This window comes from Glossina fuscipes, unplaced genomic scaffold (assembly GCF_014805625.2).
Source record: "Glossina fuscipes isolate IAEA_lab_2018 unplaced genomic scaffold, Yale_Gfus_2 122, whole genome shotgun sequence".
NCBI classification, from domain to species: Eukaryota; Metazoa; Arthropoda; class Insecta; order Diptera; family Glossinidae; genus Glossina; species Glossina fuscipes.
Genome location: NW_023998465.1, coordinates 1,058,445 through 1,071,970, shown reverse-complemented (window position 1 = coordinate 1,071,970; position 13,526 = coordinate 1,058,445). Strand labels below are relative to the sequence as shown.

Genomic DNA, 13,526 nt, shown 5'->3' with positions numbered 1-13,526 from the left:
AGGCTTTAGCTTTATTAACACTGATATCCTTAACGCATAGGTAGTCCAGTTGAACGATTTCGTAGTGAAAATGCAAGTGCACCATTGTGCTGCTCTATAATATTCCTCAATGTTGATGTTCTCTTGGGTTTAAGTTAAGGCACTATATATTTGGAATTCATTTGTACTATTTTATTAATTAAGCTATTTCTTTTGTTTTTTAGAAACTTGAAAATCTCTCTAGCATCTTGGACTTTGTTATTATTAGGCTGCCAACTATGACTACGACGATACGAAGCTTCATTTTCTGGTAAGTAGCACTGACAACATAGTTATATTTGGCCATATGAATGGTCAAAGTATTTAATCGAATTTGTGTGAAATCAAATTTCATCTTTTTCGTAATTTAGCTTACAAAAATATTTTCACTATTTTCTTGAAATTTTAAATTGTTAATTTTCATATGAAATTCAGACAAAAATAAAAGTTCAGTAATAAACATTGAATCGATAAGAACAAGTTTATTAGAATTTCACCTTGCAGAAATTAGAAAAAAAAAAAAATGGCGACTGTTGATGGAAGTGAGTTGAAAAAAATCAGAAAAAAAGTAAACATATGCAAATAAGTTATAAAGAAAAGAAACTAACGCACCTGAAATCAAAAAGCTATTAATGAATTAAATTAAATAAAGTAAATAACATATACAAGAAAATGTATGTAATCTTATACGTACGCATACAACAAACAGGAACTATATAAGAAATATGGAAACTGTACAAAAGATATAAAAGATCATCTACATATTTATGCATAAAAGAAGACGTAATTAATGTAGGCAAACATTTCTGATTGACGATTTATTAAAGTTTTGTAATGTGTATATGGATTTACGTTTATATATGTGCATAAGTATATTTCTGATTGACGATTTATTAAAGTTTTGTAATGTGTATATGGATTTACGTTTATATATGTGCATAAGTATATAAGGATGACCAGCTTTAAATTTGCATTATGTATTGTAAGGGAACCGTTAAAAGTGTCTTAACGTTGATAACGTTAATAAGCTAGTCAGATTTACCGCAAACCCAAGAGCATTAGTAATGGGTTCTAGTTGACTCCATCAGTGAACAGTCTTGTAGTATACATTTGCTTATATCAAATAAATGTAATATAAGTAAATAAAAATTTCTTTTGACGGTAAGTAATAGAAAAATGAAATGTTATATATAATTGTTATGTATGTGCCTCGTATGTAATGGAACTCTCGAAAAAGAACCGTAGAATTAAAACGTTCATGAAGTTTCCGAAAATTAATGGTAAAAAAATTGTTTACATAAGCTTTTAATATGCAATGCCGTTATATCTTGCGCCATAATGACATTTTTTTTTTAAATCATTAGATCTATATCTGATATTGTAATTGAATTGCAAAAAGGAAGAATGCAACATCGTAGAAAGGAAATTAAATTATCTTCGGATTTGGCGATGAAATTAGGCATTTTAAGCATTGCCACAATTCACTTCGGGTTTCCCCTACTATGGCTGGGGTGTAATCAGGACTAATCCCAGGCGTTCGTTGCAAGAAGGTTTATTGTTATTTAAGAAGACATTTCATTTGTTGTTCGATTCGTCAGATTTATTTCAGGGATGTGGAAATTTAATGCTGTGGCCCGCATAATTATCAACGGTGACGATTAGCGTTATATGGCACACTTTGCATGGGTTTATAACAACTGTGTCACACTACAATGATCATTTGACTGTAAAGATCATTCTTCTCAAAAAGCATGGTATAGCATTATTGTTTAACTTTATTTTATTTTACTTTATTTTACTACGTAGTCACCTATACGAGCTTTGCTTATTTTTAGCAATAAGATTAATGTAACTCTAGTTACAACCCAACAACCTAAATTAGCTATTAGACTTGAACTAGCAAATATTCGAGGGTAACCGAAATAAGTTAACATAAGTTATGATATAAATTCACCTGTAAGCAACTTTCGATAGATGAATGGTGAGCAATAAAGTAAATGTAAGGTTCGTATTGACTCGTATATATACAATATATCAGGTTTTTTAATACCAAAAATTCACTTCAATTTTGTTCAAATATTTTAAGCTTGCCATTGTTTGGTTTGTGATTCACCTTTTATTTTGTTTGCAAAATTGAATAAAAGTACAACCGAAATCGATCTTTAAAAAATATTAGGCGAAACGAAATGGAGTTTTTGGCACAATTCTATGTTTGATTCAGGCGCTGTTAACGTTTCAACCAAATGTTAATGTTACGTATAGATTTTAAACAGCCCTTGACTGATCTTTTTCGAAAAATTTAATTGACTTTATTTCAGCAAACATATCAACATTGTATGTTTTTACGTGGCATTGAATTTCAAAAATAAAGCAATGTGATTTTATGTTCTGTCAAAATATAACTCACCGCCTAAATTTTCTTGTTTTAAAGGACTATCTTCAGCCAGCATTTTTTTATTAGGACATGTGTGAACTTCATTCATACTTCTGATTGTTGGCATGGGTTTACTGTTCGTAGTGCTGTGTCGTTCAGTATTTTCGTTTTCGTTTATTTGCGGATTATCGTGGATACAGCCCCACTTTTGTGGGGATAAGGGTTTTGGTTTAGTTGTTCTGTTTGGTTTTAGTGGTTATGCTCTAGTACTCATCCAAACAAAGACGTCCCCGACTTTCGTGGGTGCATCATTGAGATTTGTATACAGTAAGATCTGTTCATTGATTCATATTAAACAATGCTTTTTAATTTTTTGAGCGAGCTTACCTAAATGTAACTTGACATGCTTTTTCAGCGATGTCCTTCTCTTCAATTTTACGATAGGGTTTTTCGACGTTTGGCATCAAATTTGGAGTACTTTTAGCGAAATAGTGTAGTTAAAAATATTTTTCTTAAATTTAATGAATTTTTTATAGTTTTTTAGATTTCTTGTAGAAATTGTTTACCGTCATTTTTAACTAATTAAAAAAATAAATCCGATATGGAGCAATTTTTTAACATCCAAAACATAAATCTAATAAATCTATTTATTGATTTGTAAACAATTGCATTTGTTTTTCATTCGAATTTGCTATACAACCCAATGATTTGTAAACAATTCCATCTGTTTTTCATTCGAATTCGCTATAAACTATAAATAAATTAAAAAACCTTGTATCGATTTATTTCCATGCCGACTATGCTTTCCATTTTGCTACTCTTTTAAAAATTTAGAGGTTGAGCAACGAAACAAGAATCAATCCATGAATAGATACTGATACATATGTATGCTTATTTAAACTAACTACTACTACCAATTATCTATGCCTAGGTGAAGCAGACCTATCAGAGGTGAGCGCGCTATTCAAAGCGAAAAATAGATTAGCATAGTCGATATTGAGAAGAAGGACCAAAGAGTCGGTCGGAGACTCTAAAGTTAGTACCATTGGAAAAAGCCAAATCAATCTATCATTCATAATCACAGTACACACTGCCTCACAGAAAAAGACAGAGGTCACGGATTTTGTCGAAAAGCTTAGTAAAAATGTAAGGGTAGGAAAGTGGAGTGTAGTGACCAAGCCCTTCGCCAAAATACCAAGAAAGCTGCGGGAAATTATAATCACATGAACCAAAATATTTTGACACTCAAACGTTTAACAACCGCTTAAATGGACGACATATGCTCCCTATAAACAGACATATCAGAAAAGGGAGGAGAATACGAACAAGTTTTGCGTAATGATATACCACTAATTGTAGAGTGTACGCAAAATAAAATCTGCATCCATTGCGAAAAAAATTAGCACTCATATATTCAATGTCCAGAGCGTATAATTTCAGAATCATTAACGCATAATGGATTACTAAGAGTTCCTTCAAGACGGCCACTTTTATTTTTCTTTTTCATTAATGATCTCCCAACCATATTTAAGTTAAGCCTTATCTTAGTTTATGCGGATGTCGTTGTAGATTATCTTATAACTCCTACCTCCTTCAACCCGATTTAGCGACTTTTCTTAAAGAGCACTCACTTCTTTCTATGACATTAAATATAAGCAAAAAAAATACAATGGGTGAAGCTCTTCTATTCAAGGAGGAGCGCATTTATTGTTTCAATACTTTCGATGTTCTCTTGGATCAAAAACTATCTTGGTCTAATTTCATCGAAAAAATTAAAGTTTTCGCTCCGTAGGAATACGAATCCGCAAAATTTTGCCGATGGAGAAAAGGAATTGAGTCTTCCTTCTTCTCGCGTTGATTTACCAATTAATTAATCCGAAAAAGCAACGAAACGCGAAAAGCGCTAATCCGTCCATAGGTACTGTATTAATAATGCTTAACATACATAATGACGTATCTCGAGTAACTAATATGAAACGACATTTATACGAATAAGTGAATTGACCAGGCCCAAGGGTTTCAGAGCAGAAAAACGACCTTGAAGGGAGCCCGAAGAGCTTATCCCTGCAATTTGTTTCTGATACTTATGTAGAGGAAAATGACGCTGAAATTGACCGAGATGACGAACCAGGTACATCTGAAATAATTATAAAATAGCACGACTGCCGCCCCCACGATTTTGTTCAGTAAATCCCACGTATGCAAACATTTTTAAAAATATATACGCTGTGAAAAATGAATATTGATGATCGAAACATAATTCAAAATTCCATACTCTCACATAATTCAAAATTCCGTGCTCTTACATAATTCAAAATTCCATACTCTCACATAATTCAAAATTGGCCTACTAGACAATCTATTCAGTTTTTACACAACACAAAATTATAGCCGCATTTACAAAACCCTATGTCGAACTATACGAAGCAGAATATAATAGAAACCAACATAAGTTAGATGTTTGGAAAACAATTTTGAATAAGATAATTGAAATAACGACCAACCAATGCCGATTGCAGTGAATACAAATTCCATATACTGGAGTTTGCGTAAACATAATGATACCGTACCTGTATCCAATAAGACATAATGTTATAATAAATTATATATTAATTAATATATTTTCCATCATTTTCTACAACTTCTTCCTGTATTTCCGCCAACATGGCGATACCGTGCTGAAAGAAGTTTATTGGTTTGGCAGCAGTCCAATAATCGATCCATTTTTGCACTTCTTCAGCATTTCGAAACCTTGCTGTATCGATCTAAACAAGCGGTGATCAGAAGGCGCTATATGTGGCCGAGCGTTGTCAAGCATCAAGATGACTTTGCGTCTGTTAACCGCTTTCGCTGTCTTTTTTGCAACGCTACATAGTTCAGTTTGCTCAATTAACATTGGTAGACATCTGCAAAATCAATTTCATTCGATTAGCATCATATTGCACACTTTGCATGGGTTTATAATTGGGTTATCTGAGATATGGAACTTGAAGGGTCTTAAAGTGTGTCATGTTTTGTTGCCTTTTATTTTACAATTTTTACCATGTTTTAAAACTGTGGCACACTTTAAGTGGCTGTGCAATCGTATGCAGTCACACTGCAATGATCATTTAACTGTAAAGATCATTCTTCTCAAAAGCATTATTGCTTTACTTTATTCGATTTTACTTTATTTTACTACGTAGTCACCTATACGAGCTTTGCAGATTAATGCAACTCTAGTACAACCGAAATCGATCTTTAAAAAATATTAGACGAAACGAAATGGAGTTTTTGGCACAATTCTACGTTTGTTTTAGGCACTGTTAACGTTTCAACCAAATGTTTCTTTCATGCTGTTGCTGTTACGTAGAGATTTCGAGAAATTTTATTGACTTTATTTCAGCAAACATATCAGCATTGTATGTTTGTACGTGGCATTGATTTTCCCCTTGAAGTCAAAAAGAAACGAACGATTTTGAAGATGGAATGTTACCTTCTTTTTTGCCAACAAAAAAAGCCGTATGAAACATTATAATACGTAGATATTTAGAATTTTCTATGTTCTATCCAGTACGGATTGATGTGAAAATGAAGTCAGTGAAAATAAAAAAATATTTTATTTGTATATAGCAAAATTAAAAAAGGTTTGCTTATAATCGGAGCTACAGCTTTCCAAACTTAGGCATAAGCAATGGTGGTCGCTCATTTAATTACTCTCTCAAGTTAACAAATTCGAAGTTCGTTCATTTAGTTAGTCTCACAAGTTACCATATTCGAAGTTCAAATACATTCAAACGAGTTGGGTCAGCTTTTGTTCTCTGACGACAATGTTGAATAAAACATATGTATTAAAAATTGTAAACAAATTGGACGCTTATTCTTACATGTTTGGAATTATTGAGAATCGTTTTCAGTTGGCGGCAAATTTTTATACGCTTATTCTCAGATGCTCGCAATTTTTATACAAATACTTGAACAATTATTAAAAATTGTAAACAAATTGAACGCTTATTCTCCATGTTTGGAATTATTGAGAATCATTATCAGTTGGGGGTAAATTTTTATACGCTTATTCTCAGATGCTCACAATTTTTATACAAATACTTGAACAATTATTAAAAATTGTAAACAAATTGGACGCTTATTCTCACATGTTTGGAATTATTGAGAATCATTTTCAGTTGGCGGCAAATTTTTATACGCTTATTCTCAGATGCTCGCAATTTTTATACAAATACTTGAACAATTATTAAAGATTGTAAACAAATTGGACGCTTATAGCGCCTTTTATATTGTACCTAGTCTTCTTGGGCAGGGTAAACTCAGCCACTCGAGGACTCTTTCCAAGACAATTTATGATTTAAGAAAACAAAATATTTTGGGACCTTCGGGTGTGACCTTATGCTGCTTTATTCTGTCGCAACTAATATGCAGCTTTTTTTTAAAAATCATTTAATACACTACATTTATCTAATATTAGATGCTGAAACTTGACTAGAGCTCCAACTAGTTCGCACATTTTTATTCATAAATAAATAACTTAAAACTATTTTCTATTTCGCGACTAAACTATACGCCACCACTGATATGTATTTTTAGCTACAGAGAGAATGATCAACTGATAGTCCTTTCGGACTATTTCTTATCACCTTCCCTCAATACCTCAAATTACCTTTGATCCCTTTCTGTATCATCTTGTGTAATCTACACCACTTGTCGTACAAGAGCGTACGTTTGTATGGATGTGTGCAACACATTGAAGGGCTTTATGTGGACCCACTTTTTATCATACCGACTTATTCAGTATCACTTTCTGAATCGGTTTGAGATTTCGTGTCCGCTTGCTTTTTGTATTCAACTTACAGATCGCATCTTTGAGATATTTTGATTAAATTTGGTACAATGAAATGTTTGCCCGAGGACGGACGCTATCCGAAATTTGTCCGTATCCTACCGCTTATTCGTGCACTTCACCGTAGGATAGTAAGGCGTTTAATGATAAGCTGTGGACAATTATATATAGTGTTTTTACTTATTATCGCTTCGTAAAGTGGTGCAAGATGACTTATCCAAATTTTGTTTGTCAGCTGAGTTTTCAGTGCTACGGTTCTTCAAAATCTCACATAAGTCCCAAGTTACTACAAAATTTGGTTACTACTAGACTAGCAGCATGGATATTGAGGGCGTAGGGGCAAATCATGTAGTGATGCAATCAAATCAGGATTGCCATGTTATGTAATGGATAAAATCATGTCAAGGATAGATAAAAAAATTGAAAATAAATTTTTAACTGTTTTTTTCAAATTATCATCTTAATCCAACCATTCGCGCTATGCGCAAATTAAATTCGGTGAATTCCCGCGATCTACCTGGTTGTTGGATTGTGGAGAATTAAATTTGATCGCGTATATATTCAATGACTATCAATTCAATTTCAAGCTTTATAAAAGCAGCAATAAACACAACCAGTCCAAAATTCAGAGAACTAGCAAAAAGTAGAAAAAAAGGACTTATAACCGGCTTAGGGTCGACTATAAAATTTATCATGGGAAATATGAACTGCACGGACGCTGAAAGAATTAATTAGGAAATAAACGACTTAACTAACCAGAACAAGAAGATTAATACCATACTAGACAATCAAGTCATATTCAACACAAACATGATCAGTAGATTCCAGAAAATAACAAAACATATTTATATAGAGCAAGAGAACGTAGCAAAATCCTTTGAGAACATCCAAGAACAAACCCCGAAACTCACTCAACCGCGCGATTAATACACTCACAGAAATTCAAAAACTCAACCAAGTAAACTACATCACTGATACATTAACACAACACTTAAATAGAATACCAGAAGCATTAATAGTAGCCAAACCCAACATCATTCCCAAAACTAATTCTAGACCCAACAGAACTGACGCGTATACAAAATACATTAAACGGTGAAATTGACTTACTTTCAGGAGAGCACATGTACCAATTACTAGAACTAACACTAACACACTACTATTAGACCGACAATTGTAATTAAATTCGGAGCCAACCACAGAGGAGTTTTCGAGACCAAACAATTCCACCATGGCTGCAGCTAAGGGTCCAATAAACTTGCATTATTACATTGATATTTGTGTTCCGAAAGTTTTTTCAACTGTGTTGTTAATATGCGATCCTCTTTGTAAGCCAATATAGATTTCTTATTCATCGTTAGTAATAATGTTATTTTCACTTATATTCATGTGTTATCATAGATTCGCAGGATATAAAATTTTTCTATAAAAATTTCATTTGTATTATTTTTAATTATATTTTTTTTTTTTTTTTTTTTGGTATGTTGAACAAGGAGATGGACTAAGCCAATAGATTTGTGGCTTATATGTCCTTTAATTATATTTTCTGATTATTTAAAGGAATATTTATTAGTTCCGCATAAATTAAATTACCTTGAATAGAATGGTTAGAATGTGCCCTTTTCTTAGTTTCTTGCACATACGCACTTTATAGTGATTAGATTTCTCTTCTTTTATTGTTTACTTTTTTTTAATACTGGAAAAGAATACTTATTTCGAACTTAATGTATGTGTCTGTGATATTAGCGTAACTTATATTTAAGTATCGCAGATCTGTTAATTGACAAGGCAATATAACGAAGATCTGTTAAATCACAAAGCTATGTAACACAGATCTGTTAAGCAAGCTCGTGTAAGTAAATTGTAAATTGTTTCTCTCCACAATTTTATAGAGTTGCCAGACGTCAAAGTTATTGCAACATATTGAGCCATTTTTAAAAAGAAAGTCGACTTCTTTTATATCCACAAGTGTCATCCACAATACGGCTAATATCTTACAATATTGTTGTCTATTGTTTACCGACACTTACGACAATAACTTGCGAAGGAGACCTGAGAAAGTTGGGAGTAACAACGCTGCTGCGCCGGACTCACCCTACGTCATGACAAAAAGTGCGCAGTTGAAACGTTCTAAATTGAAGAATTCATTACCTTTTCACCAATACCAAATAACATATGCCTTTAACAGTTCCGTAGAAAATGATAGAGCTTGGCTAGGAAATTTTTATGCGGACGGGAGTTTCGCCCCGTGGTACCTGATGCCCTGTATTTCATCTGTTGCAGTGTTCCCTTAATCGAAATTGCCTCTAAAGAAAAAGTTTTTGCCAGAAACGGAAGCTCTATACAATAAAGTTCATTTAAAATATAATATATAAAAAAAGGATGTTTGAACATCTTAGAAACATTGAAGGTTTCATACTAACTTAACCTACAGACAAGCAACGCTTTTGAATGGTTAAAACTTGGCTTTTCCTTGTAATCAAAGTAATTAAAAAAACAGATGTATTTTTTCTCATACACATTCTGAGTGACTTTTGTTCATTTTTAGAGACACTACGTTTGATTTTTACAAATCCTGAGAGAGAATGCTTCTATTTTTTATTTATTTTTTTGTTTGTATTTGATATGGATTGGACCTTTTAACTTAAATTTAGATCCATAATCCAGTAACTATATAGAAATGCATTGCTGATATTCATAATTTCACGTGATGATGAAATAATGATGCTTTTTTTACTAAATTTTTTGATTTTTTTGCTTTCTAGGTTATGTTTGACTCTTTTCTTTATTTCAATTGAGTAACACGCTGAAGTTGGTTGTATACACCCCAACGACAGCATGAAGACTGTTGGAGAATGCTTCTATGGGAAGAAATTTATCTCAGCTTTTGTTTACTCGTATCAAAACAGAGATGTACTTTTTCTCATACACATTCTGAGTGAGAGACTGTTGGAATGCTTCTTAGAAATTCTAAGATAACGTTGGAGCGCTTTTTGGTTCAATTTTTATGTAACAGCTACGCGATGAAGAGATGGTTGGGCAAAAATGATATAATTTGAATTAATTAGACAATTAAGAGACGGTTAACAGAAGTGGTGTAAAAGGGAGGGAGTTTCTACTACTATAAAAATAGACCTTATGCAAAGCACTTACTGCTACTGTACTGCCGTTCTTGCCGACGCCATCAGCCAAAATAACTGAGGATATATAGGGTAGGATAGTGACCAAATACCGCACCAACTGCACAGCGTTGAACAATATTATTCTACCTGTAAATGCACAAAGTATAAATCAACTCACCCCACTAATGTCAAAGTTGTGACAATATTTACAACAACACAAATATTATATTCGACATACTAATCCCAATAATGTCTTATGAAAACTTCAACTTTGCGCACCTTATCCCAAAACCATTAAACAAAACATTAAAAGTAGTAACAAAAGAGTACGAAGTAACAAGTGTAAGTAAACTATTTGTATTTGTATTAGACCGGAAGCATAAACTAATAGAGAAGATAAACATAATAACAAAAGCTCTGCCCCCTGCAAGATGCTCGAAAAAAACCGGACGTAATGAAACCAGAAGAAATTTACTTACTCCTCATTAACCCTCAGAGCAGATCTCAACAGTTTGAAACAACATTACACAATCATAGATAGCACAGCCCAACACACCATCAACGATGCAACATAACATGTGATCCCAAATAATTTGATCACCAAAACAGATATTCCAGCCAATTTCTTGATGCACATCCCTAATGGTTTTTTTTTTTTTGATTTAATACCACTGTTATTCTGCCTGTTTTCCACAGGAAGCAAAGAAGCCGGCGATCGTCATCAAACTATTAAATAAATGTGGGTATATCATCTCTTTTGATAATTATTTCTAATAAACACGTTTCAATAATGGTAAAAAAGTAGATAATCCTTATCGATAGTAAGGCAACCGATTAAGGGATGTTTATTTGACAGAGTGTTCTGTTAATAAATTCGTAACGCAATGTAATACGTCAATTACGTTTCGTGTCCTATCCCAAGTGTTTATTTCATATATGAATACAACTGTTTTTGGTTTCTATACAACTTAGTATATTTCTTCCTTATATCAACGCAAGCACAAATTTCATCTAAAATAGTTTTTTAACACCTGCCACGATTTACTTGTTTTTTGTCTGGTGAATTTTTCAACTTAATGCAATTAAAGCATATTTTGTGAGAAAAGCGTTAAAAAATGTAAATTTTATTCCCATTACTTAAGTTTAACCGCGGCTATAAGTTTTGCCGAACGACTGCGACTCTTGTGCGTTATTTCTTCTTCGCCTGGTAAAAAAACATGTCTATGTAGTTGTTTCCAACTGCTTGAATTAATTGATTGCATTATCTCCTCATCATGGACAACATCATACCCGCAATATTTTAAAGGTACTGGATTCGCTAAGCCGTCAATAAAAGATGCCGTAAAAGAAACCGTAAAGAAGGAAGGTGAGAGCTACTAATCGACCTTACAGATGTAGACAATCATTTGCCAGAACCATGCCGTAGTTAATTTCATTTAACTCATTGTTAACGAATATACGTAAAGCTTGAAACGTGTTATTGGCCCCATATGTGGGTCGCTGTAATTTATCGAAACGAAAAGGAGCAGGCAACTGGCTACCAAGTCGGCTAATTGTTTAGTAGTTTCTATAGGACTTAGAGCCTAGCGTGTGTCAAGCAGCTCTTTCTTCGCCGTATATGCGTAAAATTTTCACCAAATCTGATCAGACATCAGCTGCCGTCCCTTGATCATTATCATGCCTGGAGCACAACCCATAATTGCATAATTTCTATACATTCTACAGCTGTTTTCCTATCTAATTCAACTGGCACGCTTTATGTCCACACATTTTACAGCTGTTTTCCTTCTTCAGCTTTTGTTAACATTGTCGATTATTTTGATAAATTTACTAAGTGATAAGTATTTTTAGGAGCTATAGGGGTATATACGATTTTATCCTACCTTCTATATTTACTCTCTTTAGCTTAACTCAATTGCTACGTTTGATCACATTGTATTGTTTAAGTATCCAAATCTTGCGAACTGCCATTCGGACTATGCTAGTTTCGTTACGCTTGCAAATAAGTTCAGCATGTCTGATTGTCACTTTATTTTTTTTTTTTAAGAGCCAATTGATGTACTGTCCAAGTAGAAAAACTCTGAATTCTCCATATTGAATATAAATATTTGCGCACGTGTTATCGCTGACAATGCCAACTATTTCATACATGTTTATATACACGATATATAAGCAAGAATCCCACGAACGCATAACTTACAAATGCCTATAGGAAAGTACACGAAATTTTCTGATTCTCCAAAGTTTTTTATGATAGTTGGGGCTCTGTTCTGCATACATGTTCTATATGCAGGTTCTATTGCAGTGTTTCAATATGGCCAGAAATAGCTGTGGAAAAAAACTGAAAACATTTTTCAGGAGGGCAAAGCAGACGTTAATTTGTGTTAAAATCTGATGAAGGTAGTAGATTAGCATCTACTTGTATTTTCAAGGATTTGGAAGCGCCAACAAGCTATGCAAAAAGGAATATTATGACAGACAATGTTGTCGGTGCATTTTCGTTCATAATAGATAACCATTTTATAAAACATATAAGAGTGTGCATAGAAGAAGAAGATCACCGAATTTGGAGAAACGTTACAGTAACGTTATTGGGATTCTGTATGGTCGTGGAGCTTACGAGTTAAAAACTTTAAAATAGAGATATTTATGGTCAATAAGTTCCAAAATTCCAAATTTTATAGAAAAACTGTGGCTGGAGAAAAGTTAAACAAATTCTACGGTTTATTCGTTTTGATAGAAGAACCGAGAGAAGTAAGCGCCTAAAAACAGATAAATTTGCCTTGCTTTCGAAATATTAAAAAAGTTCATTGCAAACAGTCAAGCTTGCTATAAACCAGAGCAAAATATAACAGTTGGTTATTTCCCTCGACAGCTAGATGCAGGTCTAATAAACCCAAAACATTTAGCATCAAATTTTGGCTTGCATCAGATGTCAGCAGCAAACATATTAGGTCATTCTACCTAAGAAAAAAGGGGAAAGATAATAAAGCGAATTTTGAAATTATTTATTTCAATTCAAATTGTTGGAGCATTAAAATTAAATCAAATTATAATGCAGAAGATGGGAAAAATAAATTGAGGAATAATAATATATTAGTTAGGGGAAAAAGAAATCCATTATTTTTATGTGAACTTCAGGACTTTATTTAACATGCTTCGGATTGTCCGATTTGGG

At 33.1% G+C, this 13,526-nt stretch overlaps 1 pseudogene; it reads right to left on the bottom strand.

The window, feature by feature from the left end:
- Nucleotides 1–11,481: 11,481 nt before the first annotated feature.
- Nucleotides 11,482–13,526, bottom strand: part of LOC119640681 — a 22,394-nt pseudogene continuing 20,349 nt past the window's right edge.